At 49.4% G+C, this 18,199-nt stretch overlaps 1 long non-coding RNA gene across 1 annotated transcript; it reads right to left on the reverse strand.

Annotated features, from left to right (window-relative positions):
- Positions 1–3,686: 3,686 nt before the first annotated feature.
- LOC102474379 (uncharacterized) lies at positions 3,687–17,361 on the reverse strand. Its single transcript, XR_337129.1, has 5 exons — positions 17,290–17,361; positions 14,371–14,502; positions 9,994–10,039; positions 8,980–9,062; positions 3,687–4,542 (listed from the first exon to the last, which is right to left on the reverse strand). It is a non-coding gene; the product is annotated as an uncharacterized LOC102474379 (long non-coding RNA).
- Positions 17,362–18,199: the final 838 nt, after the last annotated feature.

Genomic DNA, 18,199 nt, shown 5'->3' on the forward strand with positions numbered 1-18,199 from the left:
CATTCCTGCGATGCAGGGCCACAGAGCTCAGACCCCTCCTCCACGCCCTTCCTGATCTGTGTGCCCGCCTGTCGGCCTCGGCCAGGCTCCGGCTCAGGCGCGGGAGCTTGTCCGCCAGGGCCTATCTGTACTCTGGCCACACCTAACCCGCGCCAGGTGGATGGCCAGAGCCCAAAGCCCGCGGGGTAGGGGAGCCCGGGGTTAATAACTTCATAAACCTCACAACCGGAAGCCATTATTACTAGCCCTGCCTCGCATCTCACCCTTACTGCACCCCGGCCTTTGTGTGCTTCCTCTCTGGCCCTGGGAAGGTGGGAGCTTGGGGAGGAGGAGCAGGTGTTCCTCTCTCCGGGAACAGCTCCCTGTGGGTTTTCCCACCACAACCTGCCTTCCGCCTCTGGCCTCCGAGGGAGTGGCGCTGGGTGGACAGAGCCTGCGGCCAGGAGCACAACAGAAACTCAGAATGGGGCTGGGCAGAGGTTTGAGATCAGAGTCTACAGAAGGGGCCCAGGCCTGAGCACTCCAATCTCCCTGCTAGGAAGCATCAGAAAGCCTCAGAACTACTGTAGCTTGAGTCATTGAGAGCAGAAGCGATAGAAGTATCTGGCCTACTGTGGATGAACTGAGCCTGAGCCAGTCTCGACCTGTCTGAGCCTGAGTTTCCTCAGGTGGGAAATGGAGATGCTGTCCCCTGTCCTGTCTCCCTCAGGGGCTCTGCTTTTACTCCATCTTCAGCTACTGAGTAAATAGCTGGCAGAGCCCAGGCCCGGGCTGGAGCTGCCGGGAGGAATCTTCTAGGTCCCTAGTGCCTCCGGGAACCATAGTAGCTGCTCCAATAACCGCACAAGTTCCTATTTGTGAAAAAGCTTTAGAAAAGTGTGAAATGACAAACTACTGGCAACATTAACATGGACTGTCTAGCACTGAAAGTCATAATGCTTCTGAAAGGGCAAAAATACATATTAGGTTAGTGCTTCCCAGATTTTAATGCACATTTGAATCACCTTCTTATTAAAGATGCATTAATAGGTTGTGATTCAGAGGGTCTGGGTGGGCCCAAGAATCTGCATTTCTAATAAGTTCTTAAGTGAGGCTGCTGCTACTGGCAAGTGAGGCACATTTCGAATACTAAGTTATTAGGTTAAGGCTGACCAAGCACGGCTCATTAAACCCAAAATACAGCTTAGTTATGGGTTCAGCTCATTGCAGGATCCGGTGGTGGTGGGGGTAGACAGGATACATGGATACGTTTTGACGGGATGCCTGTGGTAGGGCAGGTTCTAGAACACAGTGCCGTCCTGAATGGTACTGCCCAAGGATGGATGGTGCATCTATAGATGCTTGGCTGAGGGAGCCCAGGGGCATTTGAGGGGCGTGGGGTCTGAGGAAGACACAGGTGAACATACTGCATGTGCGCTTGTTTCCAGAATGCTTAGAGGAAAGAAAGGTTGCCCACATGCAAGGGGTGAGCACAGATATTGGGCAGCTTCTTTAGGGGTACCCCGTTCTTCTCACAAGTGTTCCAGGGGAAGAAGTTGGTCTTGAGACCAGCCGTTGATGTAACGGCTATGTCGCTGGACTCCCCTGTAGTCGACAGATGTTCGAGTCCCGGACCCGTTGGCTTAAACTCACACCCAGCGTGTGTGCGTGAGTGTCCAAGATCTCAGAGGAGAACGGAGGAGAAGGGATTGCAGCATGGCCATCTCTCCTGGGGGGTGATTTCTCACTTTCTGTCTATCTCTCTCTGTCTTTCTGGGGAGTGCACACGCCCTATAGCAAAAACCTCTCAAAAAAAAAAAAAAGAAAAAAAAAAGAAAGAAAGAAAGAAAGAAAGAAAGAAAGAAAGAAAGAAAGAAAGAAAGAAAAAGACATTGTTTTTTTTTGATGGGTTTCAGTTGAGACTGTTAATTCTTGTTTTCTGGCTTAAACCAGGATGTATCTTCAGACAAAGTATCAACTCATGGAGCCTGAGGTAAGAACACAATCTGGCCTCAGGAGAAGCCCATTAGGGACTGGTCTCTTTTTCAGGTCCTCTCTCTTCTCTCTGTTCCTCTCTCTGTGCCCCCCAAAGTGTTTTATCTAAATCAACAGAAAAAGGGGATGCATAAGCATTGGGGTTATAAATTGGAGCTTGAAAGAAGTATCCCACTCAGGGGCATGCTCATGCTTGTGATAAGAATGGAGGTGAGGCACCTGGAAAATTCTGTTCTTCACTTGATGAACTCTTTGCTCCAAAAATAAAGCCCAGAAACTTGTTCAACAGCTGGAATTTTCCCTCTGAAGCGAGTACCTCGTCTGGCAGTTGACTTAAGCAGTTATTTGCAGCCTATAATTTCCACAAAAACAGTAGGGTGTGCCTGGCGGGAGATGTTTTCTACAATCCCATGGAAAGAAAACAATGAGAAAACTCTGGAACAAAAGACGCTCTGATTCCATTCGAAAAATCGTTAACATTTCCAGCCAACAAAGACGTGGAAAGTTTTCAAGCAGGCTGCTTTAGAAAAGTGTGAAATGACAAACTACTGGCAACATTAACATGGACTGTCTAGCACTGAAAGTCATAATGCTTCTGAAAGGGCAAAAATACATATTAGGTTAGTGCTTCCCAGATTTTAATGCACATTTGAATCACCTTCTTATTAAAGATGCATTAATAGGTTGTGATTCAGAGGGTCTGGGTGGGCCCAAGAATCTGCATTTCTAATAAGTTCTTAAGTGAGGCTGCTGCTACTGGCAAGTGAGGCACATTTCGAATACTAAGTTATTAGGTTAAGGCTGACCAAGCACGGCTCATTAAACCCAAAATACAGCTTAGTTATGGGTTCAGCTCATTGCAGGATCCGGTGGTGGTGGGGGTAGACAGGATACATGGATACGTTTTGACGGGATGCCTGTGGTAGGGCAGGTTCTAGAACACAGTGCCGTCCTGAATGGTACTGCCCAAGGATGGATGGTGCATCTATAGATGCTTGGCTGAGGGAGCCCAGGGGCATTTGAGGGGCGTGGGGTCTGAGGAAGACACAGGTGAACATACTGCATGTGCGCTTGTTTCCAGAATGCTTAGAGGAAAGAAAGGTTGCCCACATGCAAGGGGTGAGCACAGATATTGGGCAGCTTCTTTAGGGGTACCCCGTTCTTCTCACAAGTGTTCCAGGGGAAGAAGTTGGTCTTGAGACCAGCCGTTGATGTAACGGCTATGTCGCTGGACTCCCCTGTAGTCGACAGATGTTCGAGTCCCGGACCCGTTGGCTTAAACTCACACCCAGCGTGTGTGCGTGAGTGTCCAAGATCTCAGAGGAGAACGGAGGAGAAGGGATTGCAGCATGGCCATCTCTCCTGGGGGGTGATTTCTCACTTTCTGTCTCTCTATCTCTCTCTGTCTTTCTGGGGAGTGCACACGCCCTATAGCAAAAACCTCTCAAAAAAAAAAAAAAGAAAAAAAAAAGAAAGAAAGAAAGAAAGAAAGAAAGAAAGAAAGAAAGAAAGAAAGAAAGAAAAAGACATTGTTTTTTTTTGATGGGTTTCAGTTGAGACTGTTAATTCTTGTTTTCTGGCTTAAACCAGGATGTATCTTCAGACAAAGTATCAACTCATGGAGCCTGAGGTAAGAACACAATCTGGCCTCAGGAGAAGCCCATTAGGGACTGGTCTCTTTTTCAGGTCCTCTCTCTTCTCTCTGTTCCTCTCTCTGTGCCCCCCAAAGTGTTTTATCTAAATCAACAGAAAAAGGGGATGCATAAGCATTGGGGTTATAAATTGGAGCTTGAAAGAAGTATCCCACTCAGGGGCATGCTCATGCTTGTGATAAGAATGGAGGTGAGGCACCTGGAAAATTCTGTTCTTCACTTGATGAACTCTTTGCTCCAAAAATAAAGCCCAGAAACTTGTTCAACAGCTGGAATTTTCCCTCTGAAGCGAGTACCTCGTCTGGCAGTTGACTTAAGCAGTTATTTGCAGCCTATAATTTCCACAAAAACAGTAGGGTGTGCCTGGCGGGAGATGTTTTCTACAATCCCATGGAAAGAAAACAATGAGAAAACTCTGGAACAAAAGACGCTCTGATTCCATTCGAAAAATCGTTAACATTTCCAGCCAACAAAGACGTGGAAAGTTTTCAAGCAGGCTGGCGAGGAGCTGGGGGAGCTCTGCTTCCAGACGATGATGAAGAAGGCAGTCCAGGGTCTCTGGGTGAGAGGAGGTGATGATGAGGGGGATACTAGAGGCAGGGAGGATGGTAGGAGAGTGCCTGCATCCAGGTGAGTAAGCTGAGGGCCGCAGAGGTGGCAGCACTGGAAGTCACCAGGAGGAATCCAAGTGAAAAGCCGCACAGGGAGAGCCAACAGAGCTTGTCAATCAAACTGGAGCAAGCGAGACCCAGGAAACAATGGCAATCTTGGGGTACAACCCCAAGTAGCAGTATGACCTCATGAAGAGAGAGCACAAAAGGATGGACTAATATCCTGGAAAGAGTTGGGGGTCAGTAACAACTTGAAAGGAGACCTCTGCTTTTCATGCTTAAGCAGGTCCTGTGTGTTCCCGGGCCTACATGAAGGGAGAGAGAGGGAGTGAATGACAGGCCTGGAGAGGAAGGAGATGGTGGGCTGTTTCTTAGGGCTGTCCTTGTGACCCTCGGCATGGAGCTTCCCTTGTCCCCAAGTAGCAAGGACACAGCAGATCACACTGAGTTCACACCTCCACGAGAGGCCAAAAGCCAGCTGGGAGCAGTTCTGCCCCATAGCCTGAGGACACCGGGGTAGCCCGCAGAGAGCTGAATGGCATCTCCACCGTGCTGGCTCGGGCCATGCAAAGTCGTGCGGCAGGTATTCCTGGTCAGGTGGTTCTCTCCGAGAGCGTTCCTCAGCTGGGAACTGGGTATACCCATTTTGTAGCTCCAACATGTCCAAGCGTTTCATACTTTATGGCCAGACTTCTAAGGGACATGTAACCATTTAACATAGTTATTTATTTAGAAATAAATATTTATTTTCTTCCAAAATGTATTTATTTCTTCCAAGAGAAAGAGACCAGAGGATAGACACCCCCACCAAGGCCTGATGCCATGATCCACTTCCGGCCTCGGTCAGCTCTTGATCACGGCACACGTGTGCCCTTCATACTCAGAGAGGTCTCCAGATTTGAACTGGTTACCTTCCCACTTGGTCAGCTTCACAGAGCATTGCCTTCTTCTGTGCCATTGTCCAGTCCCCCAACTATATTTTAAACGAAAGCATCTCAAATATATCCACCAAACTTGGTTAAGAAGAAGATTCGGTTAACTGTGGTGACGCAGCAGTACCGCCATGCTCAGTGATGCTGAAATCATGTGGGACCATCCCAGGCCCGTTTCTGGCATCTCACTTTCTACATGTGCCTTGGTCCTAGAGGATTGAGGCTAGAGGCGGATTGTGGTTTGAAGACCTGTTGGGGTGCCTGTGTCTCTCCTTCTCTGTCTCTCTCTCACACAGGAGAAATAAAAAATAAACTTAAAAAAGTATACCTGATGGGTTTATAGGGGAGAACTTAAATATTTCTTTATGTAGAAAAGATTACTTTGAGAAGAAAACGCACTTTTTTTTTTTTTTGGAGAGATTTTCGCTATAGGGTGCGTGCGCTCGCAAGACAGACAGAGAGAGACAGAGAGACAGAAAGCGAGAAATCACTCCCCAGGGGGGATGGTCATGCCACAATCCCTTCTCCTCCATTCTCCTCTCAGGATCTTGGGCATGCACGCAAATGCGCCCGGCATAAATTGCAAGCCACCAGATCCAGGACGCGAACGGCAGTTGACCACATGGGAGTTCAGCAACATGGCCACTACGCTAATTGCTGGTCCCGAAAACGCACTTTTGATATCTGCCATTTTGAAGACTGTCCACTCTTCTCACCTATACAATGGAGGCTGGATTCTCCACGAGCTTCTCAACCCCCGTATCAAGGACAGTGTTGTAAAAGCTATTTGGAAAGTGCCTTTTCCCCAGGAATGGCCACAGGCTTAGCTCCCATTCATAGATTCTTCTCTCTTCAAGACCTTTCCGTAGGCACATAGCATACGCTACCTTGAGTTCTCAAAGTGTGGTATTACACACTGTTACACCCACTTACCAGGGGAGCAAACTGAGCTCCAGAGAGGCTGGCTAACTTGCCCAGGTCACGCAGATCTTGTAAGGTAGCGGGGCTGGGATTTGATCCCAGACAGTCTGTCTCCAAGACCCGCGCTTGTTTCCTGACATAAGCCTGCTTTTCTCAATGATCAAAACAAAATAGAACAAAACCAGAACCAGCAAAGCAGACGCAGCGGCCTCAGAGGCATCACACGCTTTCATGCAGGCCATGGCGAATGGTAAATATTAGCGGGTTGGAGCCATCATCTCTTTGATAATCATTTCTGGTCTGAGTTCCCAATGACAGCAATTTGAGGCTACAATTCCCATTTCCTGCATCAACCATGAATACATGCAGACTACAGAACTGTGCAAAAACCAGCTGCCCCTTGCAGCAGGAGGTAGCAATTACACCAGCTCACAGCCCTTTGCAGTTACTAGCTCTAGCTGAGGCAGCAGTGACACACTTGGTGGGGGAGAGAGGGGAATCACAGTGAAGGGGACCTACTGAATGGTACGCTGGAGCCGGCTTTAACCAGCAAATAAAGGCTCATGGTATACATCTGTTCCCAGGTTCATATTTAATGCTATCATGTGGTAAGCTTTAAATACTCCCAACATGGCAGGAGTATTTACACCACAGGAATAGGTAAATGCTTCATATCAGCCCTCTCCCTTTTTTTCAGAGTCAGCTGATGATATTCTCAAAAAAGGTGGAAGTGGAAGGAGGGGGCAGATATGTAGTTGTGGCAATAAGCCCAGCCATGGTGGCATGCACTACTGAGAAGCTGTGCTCCACAGGCTAAGACCACATAGAGGCCCAGGTTCAATTTCCAGTTCAACTTACAGACCACGTGTAGGTTGCTTGTGCCTATAATTGAATTGGGAGGGCTGAGTTAGGGGGATCACAAGCTTGCGGGTGGTCTGGGAAACTTAGTGAGACCCTGTCTAAAAGAACTGGTCATGGTGGCATATGCTTGAAGTGCCAGCTGGGAGGCTAGGACAGGAGGATCACAATAATGAAACCCTGTCTGGAATACAATAGTAATAATTACAGTACCAATGTGAGCTGGGCACTTCCGGTGTGCCTAGTGCTACGCTGAACTCAGAAGATCATCTTCTATAACCCACACGAGCCATGTCAGGTAGGCATTATTATTACCTACTTTTAAGAGGAGAAAACCAAAGTTCAGGGTGGTCACGTTACACAGTGACTAGGGCAAACTCAGCATTTTCGACTCTAGGCCCCTGCCACACTGCACCTCTGGGTATAGCAATGCCTATACCCAGACACTGCCCTGCTTCCAAGGCACCAAGGCAAGCTTACTCTGCACACTCAAGGGCCCTGTCTTTCATGGGCTGAATCAAAACTTTGGGATGGGGTCAAATATCTGGATTTGTCTCAAGCTCTCTGGCTGGTTCTTCTGCTCATTGAAGGTTGTAAGCCAGGACCTAGGTATTAAGAAGTAGCCTCCAGGAGGGGTCTTCCCACAGTTTTGCACAAAGTGTAGTGGGAAATCAGGCCGGAGAGTTGGCCTAGGACCTGAGTGGGGTCGGAGGGATTGGCCCATGAGCCCAGGTCTGTGGCATCCACCTGATTCCAACTCGTTCCCCAGAAACAGGGCGGTTCTCAGGCTCAGCAGGCTCCGTGGGCAGCAGGACACGGGCAGTGCCATCATTTGGGGGAGAGGTGGGGCACCTGAGCCAGAAACATGAGGAGGTATTGGGGGGTCTTTATTTTACTATCATGAAAAGAGTTGTTGGTTGAGATCTCAATTTTCCAACGAATTTCAACATGTGAAGCAAAATCTGCTTTGTATTATTTTCCACTCAAAATGGAGTTTCCCACATTTTACAGTAATAAAATCACCTTGGCAGGGTGGCCATGCAATCTAAGTGAAAACACTATCCAGTGAAATGGCACTTGACCAACTTTAAGAAAAGCAAAGGTCACATTTTAGAAGGATAGGATAGGGGACGGGGCGGGGGTGCATGAGCCCCTCTAGCCGTGGTTGTGATGAGGGTCAGCCCAGTTCTCACCAGCAGCCTGCCCCACCTCTCATCATCGAGGTGGTCCTGAAGACACTTGGGCCCCAGTTCACAGCAGTCATTCCTTCCATTGCACCTCCCTCCCTCCCCACAGGGCACCGAAGCAGCAATGTCACCACCTCTGACCCAGCCAGCCATGGTCCTGCAGGTGACCTGGGATGGGCCAGCCTGACTACGAAGGAGCCCACACCCCGCCATTGAAGTATGGGATTTGGATGATTGCGCCATCCCGGTGACCATGCACGTCTCAGTCATTTCTGCTTCAGTGGGAATATATTTAGCCGACCTCTTTCTGAGAGCGAGATTTAACTGGGAAAGAAGACAAAGCACCCGAGGACTCAGGATACTTCCGGCAGTGGTGGGGTGGGGTGGGACTGGAAGGCTGCAGAAAGCACTCGCCAGGAAATATTACTAAGCTCTCTACACAAAAGGAGGGCCCATGAATTCGCTTCAGATGAAACCTGGGGGGTGCAGAATAGATGACATGAGATTTGGCAGGAGTTGATGATCCTTGTGGAAGCAGAGCGATATGAGTACATGGTATGTACCAGTCTCTCTACTCTTGCAGATGCTTTCAAGTTTCCATAGCAAAATGTTAAAAATAGGAGCCCAAGAACAGGAGCTATATCCCCACCCCCAGCCCCTGCTTCCTGGAAGGCTTGGGGGTCTGTGTCACAGTGCCTTAGAGTCAGCAGGGAAAGATTGTCCCAGGCTCTGGGATCCAACTACCCAGGCTTTACCCTCTTTTCTCACACTCAACCCCAGGCACTGAAGCCTCAACTCCCCGTACCCACCTGTCCCCTACCCACCCCCGAGCACATGAGCACACCTTGCTGTTCTACCGTGAAGCCCGCTGGAGTCCAGCAATCAGCAAGACAGCCATGGTCCCTGGCCCCATGATTGGCAGATGAGCTGTGGGAAGCAGACACATGGACAAATATGTGAGACCATTTCAGGCTGATAAGAGACATGAGACGATAACAGGATGACAGGAAAAGAGAGGGGTGGGGAAGCTGCTCTAGCTGAGGGGTCATGGGCAGTCTCTCTAGGAGGTGACATGAGAGCAGAGACCTGGGTGGAGGCACGCAGCGAGCCATGAGGGTATCTGAGGGAACAGCAAGAGCAAAGACCTCGAGGCAGGTGTGTGCTTGGGGGTATGTGAGAAATGACGGGGAGGCCGAGTAGCTAAAATGCAGGGAGCAAGAGAGAGTGGGAACCGAGGTCTGGGAGGGCCTGAGGGCCAGAACATACAGGACCTTGGAGGCCGGGGACTTGCAGATGGATTGGATACAGAGTTGGGCAAGGTGGATGGGGTCTAGGCAGCCGGTTGAAGGGAGATGCAGAGTGCTGGGCAGGACAGATGGCCCCAGAAAGCAGAAGGGAAATCATGAGACAATGATGGGGAGCCCACGCAACAGGGCCCCTGCTTTGGGCTGCAAAGTTGGCCAATCAGATAGGGTCAGGCCCCTGGCACCTGCCAAGCCCTTCCTCAGTGGCCCATGGGCTGTGGGTTCCACACACGGGGTTGTGCCCAACAGGGCACAAGCATTCCTAGGATCCAGGCTAGACTGTCACTTCACCCACTGGCACTACTCCAGGGGCATCCAGGCCTCTGCCACCTGTCTGTCACCGGAAGGACCCCAGCTCAATCCACTCACCAAACACCCACAGCCTCACTCCCCATTCCCCACACTGTCTCTGTGCTTTGCTCTACCTGGTCTCCATGACCCACAGGCAACTGTTCTTAGAGTCCATGACAAATCCAGTTCTCCCATGAAGCCTTTCCTGATCATCAGAGTCATAGGGACTGCCCTCTCACCCACCACCACTGCCCCCAGTGCACCTCGGCTCTTCTGCGATGCACATCGTGGCCCGTCTGCTGTGCAGCCCTGGATGGGAGACAAGGTGTGCCCACGTATCAGTGGTTGGGGGGCAGGGGAAGGCTGTGCCCCTTTCATCTCCCGTCCTCCTGGGAGTTCCTTCTTTACGGTCACCCTGGCAGCACCTCTGACATGTCCAGTAGCACCAGGTGTCCCTTCTCCAGTCCCCCACTGCATCCAGTCCTGGCTCCCAGATTTCTTCTTCCAACCATGGGCTTCTCAATAAAGAGTAGCAAAGCACTGACGATGGCTGGTAATGACTGAGTATTTGCTGTGCTCAAGGCCCTGGGCCGAGTGCATTTTATCCCCTCAATTCTTTGAGGTGGGCAATATTGTTAACCCAGCTTACCGATGAGGGAACTGAGGCCAGGAGAATTGAAAGGTCACACAAACTCACATGCTAGCGAGCAGCAAGGCCAGGGCTTGACTTGAGCGTGCTCGAGTGCAGAGACCCTGCTCCTGCTCTGGTGTCCCTCCACACCCAGTGTGAGGACAGGGAAGGTCCGAGTCATCCTGGCCCCCTAGTGCCTGGCCCAGGTCTCCAGGGCCTCAGGGGCTCGTGACTCACATCTCCCTCCGTGTTTACCCAGGTGGCAGGTGTGACGGCCAGGATCTGGCCTCAGAGACTGGGCACCTTCTCACAGGGAGAAGGCTATTTTGGCACAGAAAGAGCTGGACTGGTGAGCAGGTAGGCAGCTGGGAAGAGACTGCAACATTCAAAGAAATGAGGAGCAGCCGAGGGACTCCTGAGATGGGAGGTGGCACAGCTGTCTCACAACCTGCCTGTGTTCCAGCTTGGCCAGCTCACCCTCAGGGACAGCCCCTGCCACCATGCCAGTGGGTCAGGGTGGGCGATTTCGACTTTGCCATGGGAGCCACTGACATCCTGATGCCCTGGGATGGCCCAGCTCCATCTCTCCAGAATTGGACCCAGACCTCATGCTGCAGGCAAATTTTCTTCAGAGTGGAAGGGCTCAGAAAGGCTAAGTCACTTGCTCGAACTCACAGATTGAAAGAGCCCGAGCCCAGCTACAAATGACAAAGACGATTCAGCCAACTTTGTACAGGTCATCAACTATTCTTTTGCTCATCTCCACTTAGGTTGGTCTAAGTGATGTTAGCAAGTGGTCCGGCATGGTGGAACCTGGGTAGGCAGCTCACACCTTGTCATTGCTGTTGCCTTTGGCAGTAGCATCGGCATCAGAGCTAACAGTTACAGAGCATTTACTCCGCGCTGGCCCCGTTACCTCCTTGACTCCTCTGAGGACTCGTGGGATACGTGTTAGTGTCCCCACTTTACAGATGAAGAAATCAAAGCTCCAGGAAAGCTATAGAACATGCCCACGGCCCCACACCCATAGGTGGCAGGATCAGCCCTCCCTGTGACCACCATGAAGGCAGCGGCCCACTCTGCACCGGGCGGGAGAGGACACAAGGGTTGCTGCTCTCTGGGAGTCAGACCTCAAACAGGTGGATATGTATGAAGCTCTGAATTGAGGGGTCCAGGCCAGAGTGCTCTCAGCACAGACCTGCAGAGAGAACCACGTCCCAGGGAGGGATAGCAAGCACAGCAAGGGGTCAGGGCCCCAGAGGCAATGGCCAGTCCCAGGCTATCTTCATTGGGCCAAGAGTTCTCTGCAGCCCCAAGGCCCCCTTAGCCCTCCCAGTCATGCCCGTCTGTACCAGAGGAGGATAGTCAGGGTTGCCTCCCGCCCCAACTCTGACAGGCAATCAGGGACACTGCTAAATTTGAATTGTCACCCAGACCACGTACTGCAGTCTGCCTGGCACCAGGAAACTCGCTGCTAGAAAGGTAAGTTAAGAGTATACACAGTACTGGGTTTGAATTCCAGCTCCTATACTTACACTTACATTCATATTACATTACATTTATATTTTGTTTGCACTTAGCTATGTTATGCTGGGAAAGTTATTTAACCTCTCTGTCCCTCGGTTTTTTTTATCTATACAACAGAGATAACACTTACCTTGAAGAGTTAAAAACGGGATTAAATTAGATTGCATATGTAAAACTCTTACATGCTTCCTGGAACTTAGTAACTATTAAACAAACAAACAAAACTAGCTAACGTTGATCCAACTCAGCCCTCATATGTGTCCCTTAAAATGATGTCAGACAGCACTGGTCTGAAGTCAGAAGTTCCAAGTCTGTGAATTTAGCCAAAGGATCTCACATCTCCGGGCCTCAGAGTTCTCTTCTTTAAAGTGGAGGTGTTGGCCAAGCTCAGTGGTGCAGGTGGCAGGCGCCACTCCGCCATGCTGAAACCTGGTGGAAGTCTGTGGCTTGGATCCTAGGTTGACCTGAAACATGCCAGTGTACACCCCTAATCCTGGCCGACTGGAAGGCTGGCAGGGGGGATTACCGTATGATGAATCGAGGGTGCCTATATCTCTTTTTCTCTCTTAAGAAATAAACTTCAGTGGGGTCGGTAGGTGGCATGATGATTAAGGCGCTAGGTTCCCAAATAGCTGACTAAAGTTTAAGTCCTGGACCTGGTGGCTTGCTTTCTCACTCTCTCTCTCTCTCTCTGTCTCTCCCTGGTCAAACTGAATAATAATAATAAGAAGAAATAAAATAAACTTTAAGATGGAGATGTTGCTATTGAGCAGAAGGATCTATGCTGTGATGCAGGAAAGAGCTTTGGAAAGCCTGAGGCCTGGGGAGGAGGAGTCATCCGTTGCTTTGACCTCTGCATTGCTTTGACCTCTGACCTGGAATCTATGCACACTAGTTAAAGGCAAGCCTGGAGTCAGGTACCTGATGTAGCTGAGACACAGAACCGGCTAAGCAAACAGCCTTGCTGCTAGCTTGATTTGCTGCCCATACGCACATTCAGAGAACTGGCTCTGTGTGACCCCGTAGCAGAGACCTCCTGTGACTGCCCACTGGGACCTCCTTAGACTCAAACAGGGCGTGGACCCATCACTGGAATCTTTGTCTTCTTCATAACCTCCAGCTGCGTCCCAAATGGGACGTGACAGCTGGGACTTGAACTGAACAGAGCAAGTGACGCAGATAGGTGCTGCAGGATGGAAATCTTCGCATCAGCCTGAGGCCACTATACGCACCCAACCCTGAGCCCAGCGATGTGGCAACATAACCAGAAGGGAGGGACCAGCAGGTGGTGTCGTGGTTAAGGTCCTGGACTCCTACATGGATGAACATGGCTTTTTGTTTGTTTGTTTGTTTTAGAGGTTTTTGCTATAGGGCACGAGCATTCACCAGAAAGAGAGACAGAAAGTGAGAAACCATCCCCCCGGGCGGATGGCCACTCCACAATCCCTTCTCCTCCCTTCTCCTCTCGGGAACTTGGGCACGCATGCACACACACCCGGCGTGAGTTTAAGCCACCGGATCTGGAAACTGGGAACTGTGGTTGACTAAATGGGAGTCCAGCGACATAGCCATTAGGCCATCTGCTGGTCCCAAGGATGAACATGGTTTAAGTCCTGGACCTGGTGCCTTGAAAATCACACTGGGCACATGTGCGTGCGTGCCCAAGATCCCAGGAGAAGAATGGAGGAGAAGAGATTATATTAATAGCCATTACGCTAACTGCTGGTCCCAGGCGTGGACATTCTGGAGGGACGATTTCTCGCTTTCCCTCTCACTCTCTCGGTCTCTCTGGTGAGCACATATGTCCTATGGCAAAAGCCTTAAAAACATAAAAACACACAATCAGAAGTGTGCTCATGACTCTGAAGACCTTTCCCCCCAGATGTTGGGAGATTAGCAGACAGGAAAAGGACGCTTGTGGGCATGGCAGTGTGGACCGAGGGGCACCCCAAGGAGGGGCAGACGTTCTTTCATCAGCTATGTTCTGATGCCCTCTCGGGCCACACGCTGAGCAGAGACACAGTGGTAGCCATGACATCCAGCCCTCTTGAGGCCCATGGTCTGGCGGGGAGAGTCACTGAGCAAGTCATTGTGTGGTGCCAGCACCTCAAGGAAGACATCCAAGGTACTTGGGGGGATTAAAGCAGAAGGATTCAGAAGGCAGAAGAGTCAAAGAAGGCTTCCTGGAGGCAGTGACATGTCTGCTGAGAAGTGAAACAATTTGGGGCCGGCAAGTGGCGTGGTGGTTAAAAGGCGCTGGACTCCCACATGGCCGACCACGGTTCAAGTCTCGGGCCTGGTGGCTTGTTTTCTCCCTCCCTCTCTCTCTCTCTCTGTCTCTCTCTGATCAAATGGAAAAATAATAATGATATAATAATAAATAAAGTTAAATAAAATAATTCTTTAAAAAAAAAAGAAGTGAAACAATTAGAAATGGGTGGCAGGGAAATGGCAGCAAGATGCCAGGTGCTTCGTGCATTACCTGACCTTGCCGTAGAGTGTCCGTTTGTGAGAACGCTGTGGGGTCAGGGCAGAAACAGCTCCTTGCACACTAAGCGAGTGTGTGGCCCTGGTATCTGCAGCCGCGGAGGGTAAGCACACATTGCTTCTCACCCTGTACCAATAAAAGGGAGGTTTTGCAAGGCTGGCTTGTGGGGTTATCTCTGAGGCGTTCTTGGCTCTGAGAGAGGCACACTTCAGCATCGCTGAGCAGTGATTGAAGCGTTCAGGTTTGCCTTTGGGGAAATTCCTCTGCAGAAGCTAAATGCAGAGTTCCCACCGGCTGCTCCAGATTTCAGACTTCTTGTCTTTCACACTTACACGGAACAACACAAGCCAGCATCTGCCTCTGCTATTTTTGCCTGTGGGTCCCTGTCCGAGATTAAATATTACCATCGTGTTCACTGCTGGTGAGTGGCATTTTCATAGCCGTTTCTGTAGTGATTAAATCTCTTCAGGTCTTTTTTCCTCCCCAGTGCTGATGAGTGTGTCAAGGGGCTGTCAAACGTGATAAATAAGTTCAAGTGGGTTCAATCGAGAAGGTGTGTTCCTCAAGAGGACCTCTGGGTGCGATGGTTACAACCGTGTTAGCCAGGAAGGAGGCCTGTTTGGCTTTTAACAGCATTTTCCACAGTGTGCCTCCTGGAACCCCAACTCACACCATGTTAAAAGGCATGTTGTAAGCAAGGAGTCCCACTGCCAAATTTGCTTGGGCAACACTTGATTTAAGCAAACATTGAATGACAGGGCTGGCAGAAGGCATAGTGGTTAAGGGTGCTGGACTCGCACATGGATGACCGTGGGTTGAATCTCAGACCAGGCTGCTTGCTTTCTCACTTTCACTCTCTCTTATTCTGTCCCTCTTTTGTTAAAATTTAAAATAAATAAATAAATAAAGTGAAATTCAAATCATTCTTTTTTTTTTTTTTGAAGTGCTTTTTGCCATAGGGCGCGTGCGCTCGCCAGAAAGCCAGAGAGAGAAAGAGAGACAGAAAGCGAGAAATAACCCCCAAGGGGGCATGGCCACACCGCAATTCCTTCTCCTCCATTCTCCTCTTGGGATCTTGGGCACGCATGCACACGCACCCAGCATGAGTTTTAAGCCACCAGGTCCAGGGACGCGAATCGCGGTTGACTACATGGGAGTCCAGCGACATAGCCATTACGCCAACTGCTGGTCCCTCAAATCATTCTTAAAATAATAATTCATTTTTTTAAAAAAAGTCAATGGGTTTTCTGGCTGTGGGATTTCTCAGAGCCTTTAGTATGTGGATGGACAAGGAAAACTACAGAAGGAAAACCCAGCATGGCCCATGAGAAGAGTAAGATGGTCTATCATTTTCCTAGGGATGACTTAATATAAAACCTTCATGTGGGTGACTTAAAACAACAGAAACTTGGGCTAGCCGGTAGGTGGTATGGCAGTTAAGGGGGCTGCCTGTGTAGTTCAAGTCCCAGACCCACAGCTTGAAAATCTCATGGGCACATGTGTGTCAAAATCCCAAGAGGAGATCAGAGGAGAAGGATTGTGGTGTGGCCATTTCACGTCCGGCCCCCTCCCTAGCTTTTTCTGGCAAGCACATGTACCCTATAGCATATTCAATAAACCATTCAATAACACAGAAATGTTTGTTCTCTTCCATTGTGAAATCCAAATTCAGGGCTTGGGCAGGGCCACGTTCCAGGGAGGAGCCCTTTCTTGCTGTTTCCAGTTCTGGGAGTTGCCCGTAATCCTGGGTGCTCCTTATCTTATACCTTCATCACTCCAGCCTCCGCTCTCTCATCACATGGTGCTCTCCCTGTGTCTTCACATGGCGTCTGATAAGACACCACCCCTGGAGTTAGGGCCTTCCTAATCCAATATAGTCTCATTTTAAGTTGGTTACACCTGCAAAGACTCCATGTGCAAATAAAGTCACATTCATAGATACCAGGGTTTGGCTATATCTTTTGGGGGTACACTACTGAGCCCACTGTAGATGGGTTAGAGAGGGAAAAATGAAAAAGCAGAAGCTGTGTGCGGTGTAACTCCGTGCACAGACATGGCAGCCAAATTCCAATCTCCACAAGTGCAAATTATGATCTCCAGCAAGTTAGCAAATGTAGTATCTCCCTCCTACCTTACAGGACTGTGTCAAGATTAATGAGAGAAATACATGAGGCATCATGCCAGAGCGTGGGCACATAAGGGCTTTAAATGGGAGAGTGGCACAGATTAGTTTTTTGGAAGAAAACAATCCCCCTGGTTTCTGTGTGGATGACAGGGTAGAGGAGGCAAGAAAAAAATAAACCCAAGCCAGAGCTCAAAGGTGGTTGGAAAGAAGCAGCAGGCACAGCAAACACCCCGGTGTGGGGCCCCTCGGGTGGCAGGCTCCTGAAGCTGGCCCATCCTTCACCGCTGTCTCTCAGCCCCTCGGTGCCTGACACTGAGCGGCGTTCCCCAGCATTTGGCCATGACTGGAATCCACATTTGCGGTCCAGTACATTTCCAAGTGCCTGCAAGGTTCTGTAACAAGTGCGATAACAAAATGAGAAACCAAGAGGTAACTGGAGGGGATAAAGCCTCGGCCGCAGGGTCAGGTTTGGTCTCTCCCCTTCAGCCGCCTTTGCCACCCCTCAGAGGTTGTTTCCTCATCACAGGTCCCACCCTTGGGGGTGCTGAGACCATGGATACAGTCAATCACTGTGCATTGTGTTTTCAGTAAGTGCTGGACAGTGACTTCTTTAAAAATAGAATTAAAAAATAGAGTTTTACATTAACAATCCTACATCCAATATTTAAGATGCATAGATCTTAAATATTCCAACTGACGAGTGTTGACAGTTGCACAGACCTGTGTCACCATCATCCCAAACAAGATGTCGCCAGTAAATGTTTCAATCACCCTGCAAAGTCCCTCACCTCCTCCAGTCAAGCTCTGCCTCCTTGCTCCCAGGAGCTACCTTTCCTCATTCCTGCATAAAGGATGACTCGCGCCCATTCTAGAACTTGATGTAAATGGAATCATATTGTGTATTGCCTGGCTCTGTTCTTTGATTTCTGGCTTTTTGTTCTTTTTTTCATTTTTTTTTTCCAGAACGTGCATGTACTCACCAGAGAGAGAGAGACAGAAAGAAAGAGAGGGAGAAAGCACTCCCCCACCCCAATGGAGTATGGTCACACTACAATCCTTTCTCCATTTCTCCCTTTTCTCGGAATTTTGGTCATGCATACACATCTGCCTGGCATGTTTTTCAAGGTGCCGGCTCCAGGATTCAAATCGCATGATTGTCCAAGTGGGATCCAGCTCCGTTAACCACAAGGCCACAGGACCAGACCTTTCTGATTTTTCTTGTGGTTCAGAACAATGTTTTTGAGGTTCATCATAATAGTAGTTAGTTTCTTTTTCTCTGGGGCATAGTACTCCATTGTGTGGATATATCATTATTTATCTATTTATTTTTAAATTTTTTATGTATTGATTGGCTAAAGGACATGTACACTCACCAGACAGACAGAGAACAAGGGAGAGAAGAAAGCACTCCCCATGGGTAATGTTCACACTAAAAAACCTTCTCCCCCATCTCTCTCACCTTTTGAGATTTTGGGCATGCACACACACACACACACACACACACACACACACACACATATCTGGCATGTTTCTCAAGCTGCCTGGTCTAGTATTTAAACTGTGGTTGGTATATGAGATCCGGCTGCCTTGACCACCAGTTCACAGAGCTGGCCTGAATCGATCATCTTTTAGAATGTATTCTTCTATGTAGGAACATCTGGTTTGTTTCCAACTTGGGGCTATTATAAATATGTTTTC

This window comes from Tupaia chinensis, unplaced genomic scaffold, assembly GCF_000334495.1.
Source record: "Tupaia chinensis unplaced genomic scaffold, TupChi_1.0 Scaffold144346_1, whole genome shotgun sequence".
In the NCBI taxonomy this organism is placed as follows: Eukaryota; Metazoa; Chordata; class Mammalia; order Scandentia; family Tupaiidae; genus Tupaia; species Tupaia belangeri.